Source organism: Protopterus annectens, chromosome 17.part0, assembly GCF_019279795.1.
Source record: "Protopterus annectens isolate FY-2018-M chromosome 17.part0, PAN1.0, whole genome shotgun sequence".
NCBI lineage: Eukaryota > Metazoa > Chordata > Ceratodontiformes > Protopteridae > Protopterus > Protopterus annectens.
Window position 1 is genome coordinate 195,171,520 of NC_056751.1, and position 6,584 is coordinate 195,178,103.

Consider the following 6,584-nt stretch of genomic DNA (forward strand, 5'->3'; position numbering starts at 1 on the left):
TTTTTGTTATAAGGTGGGGGGGGTTTTTATTTTTTTGGGGTTTTGTGGTGTGTGTGTCTCATTTGTTTGGTATGCAGAGAGTTCCTGAAGTGTCTCTGTCTCCTGTGTGTGTGTCTCTGTGTGTCTCTGTGTGATTTTTGTAGTGGTGTGTTTGATAGAGAGTAAGTTGCTGGTGCGGTGTTTGTGTGTCATTTGTTGGTAAAAGAGAGTTACTGGTGTATGTGCATGTGTGTGCATGTGCATGTCTTTTTGGCCTGGAGTGCTTTGCTGGTGTTTGTTTGTGTATGTCTGTGTGCCTTTGGAATGGAGTGATTTACTGTGGTGTGTGTGTGCGGTTTTGTGTGTGTGTGTGTTTGCCTGCCTGTGTATTTTTGTATGTGTGAATTTGTGGTATGTAGTGAGTTACTCTTGTGTGGTGTGTGTTTGTGTGTATGTTTTTCGTATGGAGTGAGTTGCTGGTGTGTGTGTCTGTGTGTGATTTTTTGGTATAGAAAGACTTGCTGGTTTGTGTGTGTTTGTGGGTTTGTGATAGAGGCGGAGTGTATGTGTGTGTGTGTGTGTGTGTGTGTGTGTGTGTGTGGGTTTGTGATAGAGGCGGAGTGTGTGTGTGTGTGTGTGTGTGTGTGTGTGTGTGTGTGTGTGTGTGTGTGTGTGAGAGAGAGAGAGAGAGAGAGAGAGAGAGTGATAGAGGCCGCAGAAATATCTCACTAAAAGTATCCCAGGCCTAAAGCAGATGCCCTATGCTGACCATCTAAAAAAAACTACAGCTATACTCTGGGGCATATCGTCTACTCAGAGGCAATCTCTGCTTAACATACAAGGCCATGTCAAAACCTGAGCTGTTGGACATGCTCCACATAACGAAATCCCATTCCCTCAGAGCTACACGCTCCAGGGATCTAAACCTTGTCATCACAACAAAACATGCTGGAGGGATAGGTTCTGACCCAGAGACTCCCCATACTCTGGAATAGACTGCCCATACATGACAAGCAGAGTGCCTCCTTGGCCCTCTTCAAAAGGAACTTTGACAATTGGATGGGAGATGGGAGATTCACCCTGGGGATCATGTCAGTCACCCTGCTAGACAGGGGTCTAGGGAAGTTAATATTGTGGGAAGAAATATCCAGGGAATTGTTATGGCTAGGCTTGTATAGGCCCTAGGGCTGATAGCCTAGTACCAACCTATGAGTGAGTTGCCTGTGTATGTGTGTGTTGGTGCATGTGTGCCTGTGTTTGAGATTCGTTGGTATGTAATGAGGTGCTGGCATGTAGTAGATTTGTAACACTGGTGTAAGAAGTTTTTTCCATATTTCCCACTGTTGTATGATCTTGAGTTAGCAAAATAGCTTGGAGGGCAGCCCCAACATGTGGGTGTAGTTGGCTTACTCCTCTGGAAAACCAGTGTTTCATTTATCTTTTTCATTTTTTCATTGTTTTGAATCTTTAGATTTATGACAGGCATAGGGGTTACAATGTCTTGTTCTTCCAGATGAAAGAAGGTGTTAAACTATAATGGATTACTAATACATGCTGAACAATACACAAGGCTAAATCATTTTATATACTATTTTGTTAGCGAACTGTAGATTATAATACTTGCGTTGCTTAGTGGAAAAGCAATTGTACTTTAAAAATTTGAAGGAATAGAAAAACAAGATCCTAGCCATATGGTTGTATAACCTGATGTTTGAACAAGCTAATGCAAGTTGAACCTGTTTGAAAGTTAAATAACTTGGATATGAGGAGCTGAGAAGAGGAAGTAGGAATGTAGTAGAATATTAGTTCAACAACTCAATGATGCTTGCTGAAAATATAGTAATCCAATTAAGCGGAATTTTGCATACAGGCATTGGGATTGCATATAGTTAACAGATTTAGATGGAATCTCCAAAAGGCATTAAAACAGATATCAAGTGATGATTCATACTGACTTGTGAAATGGGATGGCTTACCTGGGAAATAGATTAGAATGAACCTGACATAGCAAGGCATTATTTATCACATTTCTCGCAGCTAAGAAAGCTATTGTCCTGATCCACTTCAATAAGCACACAACACAGAATGACATTTAACAACCTTTATTATACTTCCATAAACATGATTGTTAGTCAGTAGTTATTAATTTCCACCAAAACATGACATAGGTGATAGCATCCATGAAAGAAAAAAATAACCATAAGGGCAGTGTAACCGCTTACCCTTGAATAAGCAGAGTCCCCCCACTTGCTCACTTGTCCACTTATCCTTGCACTAACAAGGCAGCATACCACTCACCTTCAGTTTACTGAATTACACCAACCAAATAAGCTGCTCTGCTTGCTTATTAACATATCCAACAGAGCAATCGCTCACTTTCCTTCCCAACTTATTGAATTACACATCCAAGACCAGAGGGGGAACAGAAGAGGGCAAGACTGCCCCTCTTCTCCGCCTTACCCAAAATAAAGTAACCACAATCCCCACTAATAAAAAGAGGGTGGGGTAGCAAGTTCATGCCAAAATGTGACTCCTACCCCAGTAGCACTTGACAAAACCCTCTAAGCCCCTCCCCACCCTTACCTCATTTCCTTCTAAACATCCCTCCATCCCATTTCATCCTATTCCCCCAGTTATTCACTTAATTCCTGCTACTCTATGCATCATCCCCACTTGAATATGTCCCACGACAAAATGGTTTGTTCCAAACCTCATTTGTCCTGATCCACTTCAATAAACACAACAGCAAATGACATTGTATGACCTTTATTACACTTTCATAAACATGATTATTAATCAGTAGTTATTAATTTCCACCAAAACATGGCACAGGTGATAACATCCATGAAAGAAAACAAAATAACCATAAGGGCAGTGTAACTTCTCACCCTTGAATAAGCATTGTCCCCCACTTGCTCACTTATCCTTGCACTAACAAGGCAGTGTACCATTCAACTTCAATTTATTGAATTACACCAACCAAATAAGCAGCTCTGCTTGCTTATTAACTTATCCAACAGTGCAATTGCTCACTTACATTCACAACTTATTGAATTGCACATCCAACACCAGAGAGGGAACATAAGAGGGCAAGCCTGCCCCTCTTCTCCTCCCACAAGCCTGACAAGGCTGTTGCCTCTCTCTCTGACCAAACTCCCAGCAATCTAAGCACCAGTAAAGCAGTAGTTCAAACATCATTCGGTGTACCCATCCTCCCTCACCAAGCTGTATCAAAGTCATTACCTCCTAACCCTATAGAACTTTTTTTTTGGCCAATGAATGCAATACCCCTCTTAGATCCCTTTTACATTCCATTTAATAAAATGCTTCCATCACACCACTACCTATTATAAACCATAAGACACTTAAACCACCATAATGGCCGGTAGCAGTATGACCCCAAAAACACCACAAACAATAGACCTAGCCAGGCCAAACTAACCAACACAATATACAAACTAGATAATGCCTGATGCCACCAGATCACACAATGCCCATGACATGCTATTACCAACCAGAATATAGTGAAGCAACCCAACCCAATCTATTCTAAAACTGCAGTAACTCAAAGATAAATCCTTCCATCAAAACCCCCCATCTATCTCACAAGCCTAACTTACGTAATGCAACCCACTAAACTAATATAAAAGGGTGTACCTACTCATTATCACTGACTCAATTATTGTAATGCAGTAATTCAATCCACCATCTGCCACCAAAATCCACCCGTGCCAGCAGGGATTAAGAGAAATTAGGAAACTGAATCAAACCAGAACTCCCTTAAACTCAACCTGAAACCGTTAAAAGCATGATCCTGACCTAAGCATAGAGTAATGGCATCATGCAACACCATTGAAGTGAACAAGTGGCATGTGAGATCAAAGACTGCACCCTAGAAATTCCTGTCCATCCAGTGACCACAGTGCCAACTACCAGACTAGTGCCATTGAATGTGGATAACTTACTATACTAAGCACAGGGAAAAATTGACAAGGCCAATTACAGCAATGGGGGAAAAGACCCAATTTCTGATGGGCATGAAGTCTGAAAGTCTATAGCCTGTCATTATTGTTAAATGTAACCCTAAATCACATGCCAATGATTGCCCAGAAGACCACTATTGATGTAAAGTGTAGTGAAAATGAGGCAACATTCTAAATGTAAAGAGGTATGCCCCTCATGCCTGTAAAGGGTCCCTCTGCCCCCAAATGTGCATGTGCCCTAATGACAAGCTCAGGCCTGACCACAAGCAAAACCTGAGTAATTCAGTAAAGTCTCTGAAAATCCATGACAGAAGTGACTCAAACTCCTTCTGGAAACCCACTTGGCACAGATAACCTCCCATTACCAGGCATTCACATCAAACTCACACAAGAAGCCCCAAGTCCAAACCCATGTTAATACACAGATATCTTATACTCCCACATAATTCATTTGTTCTGGCTAATTACCCCCAGCCATTATCATCAATTTATCCTCTTGCCCACAAACAAACAGTGCCTCGTGTGTCCCATCACTGCAGCACCTAGTCCTCCTAAGCGCTTCCCTTTTAGAATGACAATATGAAGGTGCCAGTCCCAGCACCAGCAAGTCCTGTAAAGTTCTTTTACTACAAAGTACTTTAAAGTGAGGATTCAGTGCGCGTAATCAATAGCTTACCGGAAAAAAAAACAAACACAACGTCACTTAGGCATGCTCAGTGACTACAAACGTTAAGAAAACCCGTACAGCATCCTAACTGCTCTTCACAGAATCTGGCAATTGTTCACTTACAAGCAGATTCTGTTAGGCTGCACCCACCACAGTTTCAAATCAATAGCATACTGTTATCAAAAGTATATTGACAGCCCTTGCGAGCCCCGTGCAGGAGTAATGGTCTATTGTGACTCAGAGCACTACATATTAACTAATTATAAAACTCAAGAGCTTCAACGCACTGCAAAGGTGAAAATGTGGCACCAAGCTCAGCTTTCATCGCACTCCTCTCCTTGAGTGAAGAAAGACGCTCAGAAAAGAAATTGCGTCATTGTGTTTCTCTCCCCTCTCCCCTTTTTTTGCTTTTTGAAAGCGGCTTCTCCCAGACTGCCACATCGACCGTGCAAACAAAACTGCACCATTTTGAAAGAATCTTCTCCCAGACTGATGCATGGACAGCCCAGACAGATCTACACCAACAACTGGACTCCCCACTCAGTCAGAAACAATCCATGCAGACAATACCAACCACCACAGAAAACCAGCTACACCTCCACAACAACAACCCTTTCCTCCTGCACCAAGAACCCTTTCTGTCCTGCCAGAGGCTCAAGCCCCAAAGACAGTAACTCATGAATTAATTTCACCACCAACAGACTAAACATTTATGCCTCTATATTGTACTACTGACCTGCATATATACAAGTCTGATAGCAAGCACCAGCCAAGAACTCTCCTTTCCAGGCTACACCCTGAAAAAAAATAAAACTTTTAACCAGCTGGAAACCCCTCCTCTCCTTCACATACTAATACTTAAATTACTCTGATCCCATGGAACTTGCAAACCATCAAAACTAACCCTGTCACAATCCCCAAACACCCACACTGGAGAGATGAGAGGAGGGGGAGAAAACAAAATCATTTCACTCACCAAACCACTTCATTTTCCTACTCAGCCCCAAGGCCTACCTGCACAGAAATACACACAGGTCATCTAGGACGTGGAAACTGCCTTAGCAAGTTCACGCCAAAATGTGATTCTTGACAAAACCCTCTAAGCCCCTCCCTACCCTTACCTCATTTCCTCCTAAACATCCCTCCATCCCATTTCACACTATCCCCTCCATTCACTTAATTCCTGGTACTCTGTGTAGCAACTCCACTTGAAGATGTCCCAGGACAAAATCGTCTGTTCCAAGCCTCAAACTAGAGGACTACTTGAGAGGTTCGATCTGTGTCTTTTGTCTCATCTGCATTGTCTTCGTCTACATGTTGATTTTAGCCTGATTTTGCCTGTACCATTGGCCTGCCCACCCAAACACCAGGGGTGGAGGTTTTACTGAGATTTTTGCTGAGATTTCTGTAGCACTGGCGACTTTGACCACTAGCCCACTGAGAGGAACCACTAACCCACAAGGCTATCTTAGAATCTGGGGTTCACAACTTTGTTTCCACTGATTTTCAACTGTTTCCTCCTCAGGGCTTTGGTCTCTCATTCCAATAAGGTGGGCTTCCTCCTGACAGCCTAGGCCCGAACCAACTGGATGTCACCACATGCTCCTAGCACTAAAGGGGCCTCCCTAGCAAAAGACCTGCACTTTTTGAGGCAAAAGATCTTTAACACTGCAGCTCCTCCATGGGTGCCTGCATCGCTGCCTCCACAGGGGTATTTCACTTGGCATTTTCCCCTCCCTGCTGAGAGGCCTTACCCATTTTTGGCTACCTCACCCAGCCTTAAACCTCATTTACTAGGAAATGGAAATATAAGGACAATGTTTGTGGAGGTATTGACTATTGCAAAAGAGATGAAGATGGGGAAATGGCTCCAATGAGACTTTAGAGGGGTAACTTTGTGACAAATGGATGATGTGAGACCAGTATATTCAGGATATTTGAATTGTTAGTCAAGA